At 38.9% G+C, this 15,917-nt stretch overlaps 1 long non-coding RNA gene across 1 annotated transcript in view; it reads right to left on the bottom strand.

The window, feature by feature from the left end:
- LOC139670563 (uncharacterized) overlaps positions 1-6,661 on the bottom strand; it is a 51,505-nt gene extending 44,844 nt beyond the window's left edge. Inside the window, exon 1 of the long non-coding RNA XR_011697508.1 lies at positions 6,605-6,661. This is a non-coding gene — a long non-coding RNA (uncharacterized lncRNA). The remainder of the gene's footprint in view (positions 1-6,604) is intronic.
- Between the last annotated feature and the right edge of the window lie 9,256 nt (positions 6,662-15,917).

Consider the following 15,917-nt stretch of genomic DNA (forward strand, 5'->3'; position numbering starts at 1 on the left):
AGACAGTCAAGCTGGTACAAAAAGATTACCCTGTCGGCACTTTTTTTAATGGTTTCACCATTTGTTGACTCAAACAGAAAAAAATACTTCAGTTTAAAACCTAAGTTAATTTAACTTTTTGAAACTACATAGAAATTTCACTCAGATTCATTCAGAAAATTTTATTTTATGCAACTCTTCTTGTCAATATCTTTTGGAAGTCACAATAGGACTGAAATCATCTCTTGCTGCTGAGTGCTAATATGACAGCTGTTCCATATGCCTGCAGTATAAAACTGGGGAAAAAATTGGTCTCTTCTTTTGCTATTCAGTTTCTTATAACTATATCTCAATTTTCTCAGCCCAGCATTTTAACATATATTGTACCTAAGAAGACCTCAGATCTTTTAAACAATCTAAAATATAAAGACTGTATATTGATAAGTGTGTCTGTGAAATCTCTTTTGTCTTTTTCTGCTTTGTGTGGGTAAGCTGCTCGTCCTGGTGAAAATCCCAAAGACAGTTCTGCAGAAGTGATAGTGTCTGGCAAGACCAATTTTTTCCAGAGGTGGTTCATCCCAGTTTCAGTTCTAAAAAGTTATTTGAATTTTGCTGGATCACAAAGGGAATCTGTTGTACCAATGGCCTAGCAAATAAGGGTTCAAATGCAAATTTCCAAGTTTTCTTATCCCATTATATAAGGATATTATCAAGATGGAATAGGTGTGTGCAGTTACCAATTGTTTTCTGTTAGAAATGGAAAAGCATACCTGGTCAAAACATAGATCCTAGGCTGCATTTGTAGTTTTGACTCTGAATGATTATTTCAGCAGAGATTTTCAATTAGCTTGAGGGTCTGTATAAGTGCATGAAAAAAGTATGGATGGCTGTGAACAATGTGCAGGTTTAAAATTGGAAGATGTGACTGCTGTATTTAAAAGGTGGTGGTAGAGCAAGTAGACTGCGTTAACAGACCAGGGACAAGCAAGACAGACTTAGTAGCGTGGTCTTTCACAAGACAAGCAATTCTGCAAATGAAGCACTCATGTTTCCTAGTTCAGCAGGTGGGACCAGTTTATCACTGGGTGGGGGTAATCAAAGCTATGTATTCTACCCCCTCTATTCATTTCCCAAGAACAATGGACCATTTGCAGCAGCTGCCCAGGGCACACCTGACCCCTCAGGTTGTGAGCTGGATCTGAAAGACATCTGTGAGATAAGAGCTGTGATAACTCCCCTTCAGGGAGTTGTTAGCACCTCGACACCCAGCTTGAGGGGGCGTGTCTGCTAATGGGCCATCAACGGTTCCAAAATACCCCATGACTCACAGAGTTAGATCACCCATTGTGTGACTCCCTGCCCTGGGGGAGGGACTGGTTGCTCCCACCTGGACCTGGGGGTACATATCTTGGGGTAAGAAGACCTCAGGGGTTGCTTTTCGGATCGAGAGGAGGACCAAAACGTCGACAGGAGACCACCACTTTCAACCAGCCTGCACCCACCACTCTCCACCAGACTGTAACTGTCAGCTGCACCAACAGGTTTTCCACTTTGGACTTTTACTTTGGACTTGGGGGAACCACATAGGATTCATCACAGGAGCTAACGAACCCCTTTGTGCTTGTGCCCCAGAGTGCTGGGTTATACTTCTGGGGGTTTGTGGGTTAAAACCAATTTTTCTCTTTGTGCCACTGCATTTATTGTAATATTGTTATTAAAATAGTAACTTTGACTTATAATCTCTTTTGTGTTATGTTCATTTCTCCTTCTGGTTTACCTTTAAACCTGCACATCATGACTGTTCTCCTGACCTAAAATGGGTTGTTGACCATTTCTATCAAAATGTCATTCATGCTGGGGGGAAAGCATGTACATGTGATACCTCACTTCTGCTATTACATAACAGAGCAATGCACATTAGATGAAGCTCTCAAGAAGCAGAGTGCGCTCTTAGACTGAATATTGTTATTGGTACTGTCTTTAATGGTGTAAAGCTTCCACACGTAAAACTTTGTGAAGAGACTAATACCCTTAAATGCACTTTGATCATTTGAAGAGGTGGAAGCAGGGAAAAACAGAGCTGTTCTCTGCAAATGGTATACTGAAACCTTTTTCATAATGTTATCAGGACCAGTAAATATTTAACAGAACAGCATCTCACTTCCACAGATTCAGTGACACCACCTCCCATACTTCCGGTACATTTTGAAATGCTGAAAACATCTCTGTCATCTTTTTGAGTGTCAGCTTTTATCAGAATAGCTTAAAAATGCTAGAGAACCACCCATTCCTGTTACCTGTTTCTTGATACCAAACATATTCTGGGGGTTAATGCAGACATCATCAATAAGACTCAAATGAGACACAGAATCAGCAGCTTGTATTTTCCAGAAGAATCTTTCATTATCCTTCTCAAAAGATACCTTCAACATCTTTTTGATTTGCCTGTTCAGTTATGAAACTGAGGCTGTTTGCCTCCTAAGCATTCACTTTATATCAATATGAGCTTTAATAGTGCAGTGATTCAATTTGCAAGAGAAGTGTTTTTGCAGTGTACCTTGATGAGGGAGAGGGACTAGCTGTGTTAGCTCATCTACTGTTTTCATGAGCATTTATGGAGGCAACAAATGAAAATGGAGAAGAATTTTTTTAGTTGTATATTGTACTTGGATTTCAGAATTTGTGTGCTTTTGACATTATGAGCATGGTAATGGAATTCAGTAGTTTAACAATGCTTAACTCTATAAAGGACTGCAAGTCTAGATGGATGATCTTATAACCTGTAAATAAAGGTAAATAAATCGTTCTCTTGATGATATCAGATTTATATTATTTTGTTCATATATTATGATAAGATTATACTTCAAACAATGTATAAGTTGTTGATGTTTAGCATCTAGGTGTTAGAAAGTGTATGTGAAGAGAAATAGGATACAAAGAAGAATTATGCAAAGTAGACCTAAGAAGTCTTACAGTCAAGGATTGCATGTTCAAAAATTGGAACCTAAGTTTTCCTATCACCGAGACTTATTTCAATTTCATGAGGACTTGACTAAATCTGCTTTGAGTATTGATGAGCATACATACATAAAGTCAGTAAAAATTTACTAGTGATTCTCTGATGACAGCTTTCTCAACAAATGAGAAAGTTATGTGCACTTAGTTACATCCAAAAGTAATGATTTGCTACATCATTCTCTTAGAGTAACATTTCAGGAACAGAAACTTAAACCTTTAAAGAGAATTTAAAGGTTTGCTGTTGTCAATGTTGTTTATAAGTGTTGAGAGCTGTGGTCTTTTACTGGACTAAGCCTAGATATGAAGAAAAATTTGGGATACGGAAACCCATCTGAGCTGTGAGACACAGCAAAAGAAAGGTATCTAAGACAGGCATTCAGTGAAGAGGCCAAAATGGATAAGGAAACATATAAACTCATACGGAGATGTTGAGAAGAAACACTAAGATTCACCTTTTTTTTTTTTTTTTCCAAACGGAGACTCAAATTAGATGCTATATATCCATATAAATGTCCTACCCATGAGAATCTGGAAACACTGTCCTGCTAATACAAAGAAATATGACTTTTACACATTAAAGACCCTTCAGCAGTGAAAATGCAAAGGCAGTCACACCAGAGCAAAAATGACATGGTGAGAAATGGTGTGCCATTGTTTAAGTTACCGGCATGTTGCAGATTGGACTGCTGGTTGTCAGATATCAAATAATATAAAGCTTTAACCTGGGGTCTTCCGCACACTGGGATAATATAATAACCATTGAGTGATGAGGGTATGCATCAGTCTAAAACTTTTGGGTTTTCAAGTCTTTTGTGTGGATTGAGACTCTTTGAGAATGTTCCTAAAGCAATAGAATCCAAGGAACACTTTCTCAAAAGATTCTGTAACATTTCAAGCAGGTAAACAGCACTATTATGGAAACTTGTGGAAATTTTGAGCCATAAGGACTTGTCACATTCAGCAGCAAACCAGTATGTTGAATAAAATGGGTGCCTGAAGAAGATATTTGGAGCCACCTCTTTAATTATATGGTTGTTCAGAGATCTGTCAGTTTCACTAAAGAGATGTATGTGGAGATGGCCTTTGACCCGAAGTTTTCTCATTTGTGTCCGCATACCTCAACAGGACAGGATGTGAGCATTCACTATTCTCATTATCTTCTATCTCTGCTCTCTCCTCCCCTTTCTTCTTTTGTATGCAAATGAAACCAAGCACCCAGGATCAGAGCAAGTGACAATATGGCCCAATAACTTTCTTGGTACAGACATTAGCAGACTGGGTAGCCTGCAGGTTACATACACATTGAAATACACAGAAAGGTATTTACTTTACTTGCAGAAAGAAGCTCTCCTTTTGTAAATGCAGTCTGATTCATCCAGTAAGAAGCAGTTCTGTAAGTACATAGTACTGTCATAAACCTTTCATCTGGAAGCCATCCCCACTTGACCTCAATAAGTCTATGGAAAGCAGTTTCTTCCGTATATGCTTGAAGGCTAACACCAGAAATTAATTTTTGTAATAAATATCTTAACTGCTAACTGTTTCCCAGCCTGGCTTCCTGCAGAAGATTTCCTTAAGAAATGGCTACAGTGTCAAGTACATCCTCTGTACTTGTCAGTACCAACTCCTATTTTAACCTGTATGCAAATTATAGTCTCTGTTCAATGTGGTAAAATGTCCACTGTCTTCATTCATGCTTGCTTCTCTAAAGACATTTTTATAAATCTTTTCTACTTCAGTCACATGCTTATAATTTGTTCAGAATTCAGTGGCATGCGTGCCATAGTACACAACATATTTTGTGAAAGTTCTCTGCAATACATTCTGTTTTTTTAAAGTATCTGCCATATTTTTTTATTTTAAATGCCTTCAAAACTAATTTAGTCAATATACTGTTTGATAAAACATCTTATTTCAAAATATACCAAGACTATGCAGCTAAAGTCAATATATCTACATCTTAAGGAAGTAGCGTTTTCTCCTTGTGATAGGAAGGAGAAAATGTTTTGATATATTTCTGGCAATGTATTCTGAAATCCAGGCCATGAGTGCTAAAGAGCTTGTCAGTTTGGGAGCTAATCCATATGCCAAGAATACATTAAACAAACATGTAGCCACTTATTTCAGAGAATGTCCAGATATGAGTAAAACTTTCACAAGGAAATCAAGTGCAACTACTGGTAAGTGTAAGGTGAAATGTTAAATGACTTTTGACAAGGTGGAAAAGCAGACAGGGTCATAGTGTAACTGCAGCATAATATACATGATTAATTTACTGTGGACCCATTCCCTGGCAGCAGGATTTTACATATGCTGTATGGTAGAAATAAATAATCACTGAGAGAAAACGTAACTCAAAGTGTAAAGGCATGTATAAAAAATAACAATGAAAAAAGTCTGGAAAAAGTGAACAAGCAATGATTTCATTTTCGAATCACAGGCCTTGGCAATGGGCTCTACAACAGAGTTTTCTATTTCCACTTAAAGCCATATTCTGTCTCCTTATTGAAAAGGAGGTAGAGGAGCTCAACTATCTCCAAACATGCTGCTCAAGAACAAAATTTTTTTCCGCTACATGAATACATATTAATTTAATCCTTTAGGGGAATGATAGGTACAGCTCTCCCTCTTAAGTTTTTAGACCAGACCAAATTCTTCACGTCCACCAGTCGGTGATACAGTCTTTTAGCATATCTGAAGCTCAAATGATCAAAGGGCGAGGGGAAAGTAACCTTTTCCTGCAGTTGTTTTCAGTTTTCTCATGCATGGTTAAATCAGTGAATTGAGAAGTAATACTCTAAAGGGATGGATGCAGAATTAGCCTCTGCAGTCTCACCAGAGTTTAATGGGTGATCTGATGCTAAAAGCATCAGTTTCTGCCATCTGTTCATAAGGGCACCACTGGCTGTTCAGCGATCCCCTTTGTTAGTCATGCTAGAAGGACTTTGGATGACTAAAGCTGAATTGTTTGAATACTCTCATCCAGCAAAACCATCAGTGCAGTAAATAACTGAAGATAAGGAAAAAAATCCAAAAATTAGAGCAAAGCAAATTATTAAAATACATAGAGGTCTGGTTGCGTTTTCTCAGCTTTTTTGATTTAAAGAGCTACACCCCAAATATTGTAGTAGAGAAACTGCATTTAGTCACTGCAAATAAATTTTCCAATAAACTTAAACATTTTTGTATAAAACCCATTCTGCTTCCACAAATATGTTGTTTTATTACATCAGTAGTCTAAGCAACAACTTTGTTTATATAAACTATAAATATTTGAAGAAGTATATTACCACTTGTAGTCTGTTTTGAACTAGTTGTGTTGCATGTCTTGTTCTGTATAATTTGTCATATGTGTTTGTTGTTATTATTCCTGATGCCAAATATAAAGGAGGAAAATAGAATATCAAATTATATGGAAGAACCAGTGATAAAACTAAGAAAAGTACACATTTATGCTTGTATAACAATATGCTTACTTGTATAAAAACCTATTAGGTGGAGAAAAAAGGTATAAAACTGAAAACATAGTTGTTTCAATATTTATTTTGAAAGCATAATATAGTTGAAGAAAAAGTTCTTCTAAATTCAATGAAATACTTGTACTCACTATGTTGCAGTATTTGCCCAGGTGCAATTTTGTAGAAATGCTTTTCTGGAGAATTCTGCAGGGTATTAAACATAGACATGAAGCAAAAATAAGGATTAAAGCTAATCAAAAGCTAAGCATAATAAAAATCAGGAATAATTAGACAGATTGCTAATTATGTATCTGTTTAAACTTGAATTCCCCGAAGAACAGTCAGCATTAAAGACATCCATGAGAAATGTATCTACACAAGGAAAGGAGTTTTACTCTAAATGTGTTTATTTGGTTGTTCTAATTAGCCATTTAAGCATACTTTAGTTTGAAAGCAGCTAAAAATTATATTGTTATCAATAAAGACATGCCTTTTCAACAATGACCTTCATTGCTTCTGTTTATTCTTTTCTAATTAAAATCTGGGGAAATATCTATTCCTGACCAGTTTCCACATCTGTACTGAAGCAAAGTTAAAGTATTTTCAGCTCCCTTGAGTTGAACAAGCTCAAGGCTATGTCTTGCGCTCCCTTCCTCCTTTTGTTTGTGTCCTGGTTCCAGCCATGGAAGGGTTAATTTTTGCAGTAGCCAGGAGGAGGCATGGCAAACACCTGGAGATTATTCTATATTACCTCACATCATTGCCAAGAGCAGAGGGAAGGGAGTCTCTTCCAGGGAGAAGGGGTTCCTTTCCAGTAGAGATAGTGTCACTACAATTGGGTCAGGTCAAGCTCTGAGTTGAGCATTTTGGCATGTGAATCACTCTCTAACTTTTGTACACTCTTGTAATTAATGTTGTTGCTGTTACTGTTTGTTTTCTTATCACATTGCTGTTTCCAGTAAGTTGTCCTGACCTTAACCCCTGACCTTTGCCTTTTGTGCCTCCAGTTCTTCTCTACAGCCGCCTGCAGCAGGCAGGGAGAGGGGGAGTGAGCGAGTAGCACTATGGTTTGGAGAGTACCATTCTTAAACCATGACAATATGTTATACTTAATTCCAGCTTATCTTGTCTTTCAGCAATTAAGAATTAGGAAAGTTTGCACTGAAATCTTGAGTTAAAAATTAAATAGAAAGATGTTGTTCAGCTATTGTTTATTCTCATGGGCAAAGCTCTCACTGTACTGAGCTTAAAAGAGGATTTCATGGTGATCTTATATCTGAAATGTGTCTGGGCTCAAATTGGCCAGAGGGACCTCAACAAGCTCAAGAAATGGGCCCATGCAAATGCCATGAGGTTTAACAAGACCAAATGCAAGGTGCTGCACATGTCTCAGAGCAATCACTTGTATCAGTACAGGCTGGTGGATGAACAGATCAAGAGCACCCCTGCCAAGAAGAACTAGGGGTGGATGAGAGGGTGGATGTGACAGGCAGCGTGCGCTCGCAACCCAGAAAGCCAATTGTATCCTGGGCTGCATCAAAGGCAGCATGGCCATCAGGTTCAGGGAGGGGATTCTGCTCCTCTGTTCTGGTCTGGTAAGACCCCACCTGGAGTGCTGCATCCGGCTTTGGGTTCCACAGCACAGGAAGGGCATAGACCTGTTGGAGTAGTCCAGAGGAGGGGCCACCAAGTTGATTAGAGGGATGGAGCCCTTATCCTATGAGGAAAGTCTAAGAGAATTGGACTGTTCATCCTGGAAAAGTGAAGACTTCAGGGTGACCCAATTGCAGGCTTCCAGTACCTGAAGGGAGCCTATGAGAAAGATGGAGAGGGACTACTTATTTGTAAACAAAGCAAGACAAGGGGGAATAGCTTCAAAATGAAAGAGGGTAGGTTTAGATTAGATACTAGGAAGACATTTTTGACCATGAAGGTAGTGAGGCACTGGAACAGGTTGCGCAGAAAAGTTATGGCTGCCCCATCCCTAGAAGCATTCAAGGATTGGTTGAATGAGGCTCTGAGCTATGTGATCTAGTGGAATGTGTGTCCCTGCCCACAGCAGAGTAGTTGGTACTGGATTGTATTTGAGATGCCTTCCAACACAGACCATCCTATGATTCTATGATTTACTCTATGAGTATCTATTGGTATGCAAATATATCAATTATGTGCAGTGAGTACAGAGATGGAATGCAAAGACAAAAAAACTGCTCACAGGAATAAGGATATTAAGGACTTTACTCTTCAACTCTAAAATTGCACTTTCAAAAGAGGCATCATTATGCATCAAGGGTTAGAATGAGTGTTTACTGTTTGCTTCTACTTGTCCCAGTTCAGCAAGCTGGGACCAGTTTATCACTGTGTGGGTGTGACCAAAGCTGTGTATTCTAAAATCTTCTATGTCATTTCTCATGAACTGTTAATAATGGACCATTTGCAGCAGCTGCCCAGAGCACACCCAACCCCTCAGGATGTAAGCTGGGTCTTAAAGAAACCTGTGAGATAAGAGCTGTGATAGCTCCCCTCCAGGAAGTCGTTAGCACCTTCACACCCAGCCTGAGGGGGGGGTGTCTGCTAATGGGCCAGCAACAATTCCAAAAATACCACAGAGTCATATCACCTCTTGTGGAACTCCCTGCCTTGGACGAGGTACTGGGCAGTCCCACCTGAACCAGAGGTTATATAATTTCAAGGTTTTTTTGGGATCTGGGGAGAATTACTTGGTTGATCCAGAGTAGGACCAGAACCTCAACAGGAGGAGACCACCCCTCCTGACCAGACTGCAACTGTCATCTGCACCAACAGGTTTTTTTCACCACCTTTTACTTTGGACTCAGGGGAACCATGTGGGACTCAGGAGAGGGGCTAACAAACCCCATTGTGTTTTTGCACCAGGGTGCTGGGTTATACTTCTGGGTTTTGTGGCTTAAACCCAATTTCTCTTTGTGCCATTGCATTTATTGTAATATTTTTATTAAATTGTAACTCTGATTTATAATCTCTCTCATGTTGGGTTCATTTCTCATGCTGGTTTACCTTTAAACCAGCACATCTTTCATAAATTATTCATAACACTACAAATCTGATTAGAAATGAAATAATTTGTTACTTCATACTGTGATGTATTTAGGGGATGCATCTGGTTTATGTGTCAAGATTTTGGCACTGGGGAGGGCCTTAAGGGCCCTATAAGAAAAGACACCAGGAGCAGTCTCCATGTCAGACACAGCCAGTTCCAGTTGGTTCCAAAACAGACCTGCTTCTGGCCAAAGCCAAGTCCATCAGCAATGGTGGAAGTGCCTTGGGGAAAATGTAGATGAAAAAGGATAAAAAAAAACATTGTGCAGCAGCTGTGAGACTGAGGAGTGAGAAAAATGCAAGAGAAATAACTCTGCAGACACCAAAGTCAGCGAATAAGAGGATCAGGCACTCCAGGGACCAAAGCATACATTCCCCTGTAGCCTGTGGAGGTCCCACACCAGAGCATGTGGATCTGCCCTGAAGGAAGATGCAGCTTATGGAGGGACGGTATAGGAACAGGCTCTTGGCAAGAGTTGTAGTCTGTGTACAGGACACCACACAGAGCAGGTTTTCTCATAGGACCTCTGGCATGTGAACCCATGCTACAGCAGCTCATGGGAAAACTGCAACCCATGGGAAGAACATACGATGGAGCAGTTTGTGAAGGACTTTATCCTGTGGGAGGGAGCCCATGCTGGAGCAGGGGAAGGGTGTGAGGAGGAAGAAGAGGTACAGACAAAACATTATGAACTCAATGCCACTCCCATTCCCCATCTTCCCTGTACCGCTAGTAGAGTGGGGAGGAGGTAGAAGATTTTGGAACAAAGGAGTGAAATTAAGCCTGGGAAGAAAGAGTAGGGTAAGGGGAAAGTGGTTTTAGTTTTGTCTTTGCTTCTTTCTATCCTACTTCAATATATTTTTTTTCAATTAGGAGTAAGATACAATAATATTCTGCAAGTCAAGTCTGCTCTCACTCCGATAGTGATGAGCGATCTCCCTGTCTATATTTCAAACCACAAGCTTTTTCATCTAATTTTCGGCCACTGGCCTGCTGAGTGAGGGGATTGAGAGAGCCCTGGATGGGCATTTGGCAGTCAGCCAAGGTCAGCCCACCACAAAAGTTTATAATTTTGTCACATCGGATGTGACAGCCATTAACCGACAGTCTGGCTTCAAACACACTCCCCACACAATTGTGAAGGGAACTCATGTTTTTGTAAGGGTCTGGGGGGAAGGAACTGGGACAGGATTGGGTGGAGTGTGTAACCACCGTAAGAGGGGAGCCAATGGGACGATGGTTACCAAAGGCAGGAAAACTGACCAATGAGGGAACATGGTTCAGGGCGAATGTGGGAAAATGGTCTGAGGGGGAAGAAGACAACATGGAGGGCAAACCAGGAAAAGGCCCTGAGGGAAAAGAGCTGGGGGGTGCACAGAACTTTTATAGCCAAAAACTATACAATAGACTCAACCTGAACTAAATTTGGAATGGAGGGCTTCTGGTCTTGATTTCTCCACATCACCCTTGTCTTCATAAATCCACTCATGGTAGTACTGTTTCCAGATTTTGTAGGACTCGCGTTCTCCCACACAGATGAGTCCTTTCTCTCTCTTCCCAGCTCTGCTATATTATCTGGCACATGATGTGGGTGGGTGGTATTGATTTTCCTAATGTGCTAATGCAGTCTCTGTCAGAATCCTTTGAAGCTGAAGTCTCTTCCATGTTATGATTCTAAGCCACTAAGGCTGCATGGTTTAACATGGGGAAGGAATTCACATAAACTGTTCCAAATTGAAAGATTATTTCTCATCAGTGAGCAAGATTTTTTTTTGAGATTGAGTTCCATGTTTAATATTTACTTCCAGCTTATGCAAATTTGACTGCAAATAATCATCCAAGGCATTGCACATTCATTTTCGGAGAGGTATCAGTGAACTGCTTATGTAGATTTTCTGCATATAAAGGTGCAGATTTTGCAGCTACCAGAGTTCACATTTTAAAATGTGGCCCTATTAGTGTAAATTATACAGTGTTAGCATATGCTGAAATTTCAAGGCAAAATGATATGTGTAATAACCAAGATTCTAGAAAACAACACAAGATATGATGGCATTTATATCATAGATGAGAAGGCAATGTTGATAACATAAAAGTAAACAAACAGTTTAGAGAAAGATCCTGAGATCCTGATACATCTTTTAAGTATGCAGGATGGCAGACTGGAATTTGCATGTAAAAGGTAATAAAGAAAAAAGAAAAAAGAAAAAATAGACTGAATAGACTGGAGTGATGTGAATGTGGGAAGGCATCTCTGCTCAGGGCTGGAGGGTTGGAACTAGAAGATCTTTAAGGTTTCTTCCCACCCAAATAATTCTATGTTTCGGAAATATAATGCTTAGCAGAAATTGTAGTAGCATCTGCAAATTTGAATGTTGATAGTGAAAAAGCAGACTAAAACACATAATCTAAAGCCCCTGCAAATAGTATCTTTTATTTTTTCACACAGTTTTTAGCACAGGAACAGTTTCAAAATAAGGGAAGTTATGATTGTGTAGTTATAAAACGCACGGAAAGTACCTATAGCACAAGGCACAAGCCTGCAAAGGCTCCTGTATATACCAAAAGTGCAAGAAAAGACCAAACTATGAAAAAGCAGCTGCATGTGATAGCAGCAGCATGAAGGTGGTTTTTTTTACCACTGCACACTGTAAGGGAGCAGTTTATGTAAACTAGTGCTCTTTACTCTCACACTCACACTCTCACACTAAATGTACTGGTTTTGTCTCTGATGGAGTAGTAGCTCTTTCTAGTAACTTCTGTGGGGCTGTGATTTGTAAACAAAACAGTATTGACAACACACGGATGTTTTAGCTATTGCTAAGCAGTATTTACACATCATCAAGACATTTTTTCTGCTTTTCACGCTGTCTTGCCAGTGTGTAGGCTGGGTGTGCATGAGAATTTGGGAGGGGATATCGCAGGGACAGCTGATCACAACTGACCAGAGGGATATTCCATACTGTATGATGTCATGCTTAGCAATAACATCTGCAGAGAAGAAGGATGAAGGGGGAAGATGATAGAAGTGATGGCATTTGTCTTGTCAAGTAACTGTTATTCAGGATGGAACCTTCTTTCCTGGAAATATCTAAACACCTGCCTGCTGACAGGAAGTAGTGAATTGTGTTGGTTTACAGATTAAACTGTCTTTATCTCAACGCACAAGTTTTCTCACTTCTACCCTAATAATTCTCTCCCCCACCCTACCATGGGGAGTGAGCAAGTGGCTGTGTGGTGCTGAGTTGCCATCCAGGGTTAACCCACAACACCGCAGAAATTGAAGACATTTTAAGAAGTGGTGTTTAAGCCCTACTCATGTTCTGTGTACCTTCTGTGGTTCCCATGTAGCATTTGGTGTGACACTTGGCCTCTACCTCCTATTTAGTAGTACAAAATTAGAATACGTATATCATATGCAGTTACTGTTGTAAATACAGTTTTCCTCATCCAAACTGGTGGCTTATTGCCTAGAGTTCCTACATCTGTATTGTATTATCTACGTTTCTGTAGTGTATAATACACTAAAGAATGAGGATCCTAGCTTTGTGATTTTTGAAAACAAAAACTTTTCAATAATTGAACCATAGGCTATGCATCCCAGTGCCTTGATGGGATGAGAATGTAGTTGCATTTCTTTTATGAAATCTAATTATACTGATGGAAATATTAAAAAAACCCCTTTAAAATACCATGCTTTTTATACTTATAGATCTGGTGTCACTGAATAAGCAATAAAAGCCACTGTTTCTCATGAACATAAGAAACTTATGCAAAGCAGTTATTTTGTTGCCTCAAGGAGATAAATCTATGTTCTAGAGATCCTGATTGAAAATGGTGACTTTACCACACTTGGTCATCTTTATGTAGGAGAGCAGTTCTCAACTGTTGTTACAGTAAAATCAAAAGTGAGCAATTCAGATCTATAGAAAAACCCTGTGAGACTGAGCTATCAGCCAGAAGCAGCAAGGAGCTCAGCTGCTGCTGGCTGATAGGGAGGAGGTTACTCCCCAAGAATTCACATAGTAGGAATTCACAGGACTCTGCAGGAGCACGAAAACAGCCAGGATGAAATAATATAAACATGGGACTTGTGATAGATAGGTTTTAACCAATTGAAGTATCTGACGTGGTGGTGTGTTAACTCTTTTAGCCAATAAGCTGTAGTCCTAACCCTATGTAAACTGTGTGCTTTGTGTAATAAAGGGTCTTCACTATAAACTTCATAAGCTTGTTGGTGAAGTCCTTTCTCTCCGCCGAAAATTGTTTACTTTACTCAACGTGAGTACATTTGCACAGCTATTGGGAATCTGAACATTTGACAGAAATGGCCTGGTTATGACCAAACTTGCTGCTTCTGAAGTGGTTACATTTATAAATCCAACCCATGCAACAGTCAGATAAAGAAGGGTGAGTTTTTTTCAAAACCAGATTACTATCAACAATTAGAAACAGTAATTTTGATGCTATGGGGTACAATAACTGTGGAGAACCCAACAGGGCTGTATGTTTATGAAAAATATTCATGACCATGTGAAATGCACCATTTCGCATATTTAACTATTAAGAATCATCAAAGGGGTTCTTGGGTTTTTTTGTCTTGAGAAAATGACTAAATCATGTACAAAATCAGTTCATGAAAGTCATGGGCCTGTTGGAGAGGGTTCAGAGGAGTGCCATAAAAACAATTAGAGGGCTGGAGCACCTCTCCTGTAAAGACAGGCTGAGGGAGTTGTGGTCATTCAGCCTGGAGAAGACAAGGCAGGAAAACCTTATTGCAGCCTTTCAATAGGCCTGAAGTATTATTACAGGCAGCAACATTTTTGCATATTGTTTAATTCAGAATATACACCATAAAATTAAGATTATGGCATGGGAACTAAGGTTAAACACCCTTAGCAGCTCTAAAATTTACAATTTAAGAAACTCTGTCATTCATGGTGCAAACCCAAACTCTTCAGGCAATACTTTCCTAAACATGATAGATATATGGTTTCTCATCCAGAGGAGTGGGAATCTGCTAATCATCAACCAGAATTAAATCTATAAATACTCAATTAACTAAATTTAGGATGCCTTTAACCATAGTTGTTTTTAAAAACACGTACAAATACAATTGTTTTGATAAAGAGATTAAATTCATGTGTTGTTTGTTCTGGATAAATTACAGCTGAAATGATTTTACTTATATAATTGTGGGTTTGATAATCATATATTTTTATAGTGTCAGACACAAAACTGGGTAACAGTATAAGCTAAAGATTTCAATACAGACCTATGATCATTTAACTACCAAAAAAACATCAATTTGCATTTTGAGAAGAGGAAGTCAATGGTTATTTGCAGTAAGATCACATTAAGAAAAGTTCCATAATTTCAGCATTACAGAAATGTGATTAATTTGCCTTCTTTACTATCAGCAAGAACTTTCAGATTGGATATATGTTGTGGCATTTTCTATACAAAGATAAATCTTTCTGTCAGAGAGATTGAGTAACATTGTATGTTGAGTTCAATTTGAACTGAAAGGACAATGCACCAAGGACAAATTTCTTGAGACAAACAAATAATCAAGCAAAACTCTATGAAATAATAACTTCTTTTCCACAAAATAAAGCAGATACTCTAAGCATTGAATAAATGTTTTAGAGATATGTAAACCTTTTTATAAATTTTTGCTGATTTGAAATTTTGCTATTTATTGTAGTGGTTTTAGCTAGGCCTCAAATTGGCAGGCTCAGAGAATCTATGTGGATTGGGAGACAGCTCTCACCTGACTGGGTAACCAAGGAAGTATTTCATACCAGATGATGCAAAGTTAAGATTGTGTGCAGCAGTGGGAGGTGTTTAGTCAGTTCTGCTATGGCTGAGATACAAGCCGGCTGTGATCCAGCTTTTATCTTGGAGTAGGCCTTGCTCCTGCCCCTGCTACCTCTGCTTGCATTTTGTTTGCATTCAGGGAAGTAGAAACATTTTTGTTGTTACTCTTTCTGTTTCTTGCTATGTGTCTCTTAGAGTACTTACAGATCTAGTGTAATAGACTTTGCTTTGCATTAATTGGAGAGTGGGAAGTTATTCCTTGTTATATATATGTAACTTGTGTGTGTGTTATATTGTAGTTTCCTCTTAATTTTCTATTTTCTGTATAAATACATATAGTTAGTTTCAGCATAAACCTAGTTTGAAGTGGGTTTTTTTTCCCTCTCTCCCTCTTTTTTTTCCCTTAGCTGGTTAGGGGGAGGAGGAACCCTTTTCACTCTGTCCTGGACAGTTGGCGTTTTGCCAGCTCAACCCAAGACATTTATATATTTTTCAATAGAATTAACATACATTAGTCATGAAACTTTCCAAAATGTCATATAGCGATAAGCCAGAATTCTTGT

This window comes from Pithys albifrons, chromosome 3 (assembly GCF_047495875.1).
Source record: "Pithys albifrons albifrons isolate INPA30051 chromosome 3, PitAlb_v1, whole genome shotgun sequence".
NCBI lineage: Eukaryota > Metazoa > Chordata > Aves > Passeriformes > Thamnophilidae > Pithys > Pithys albifrons.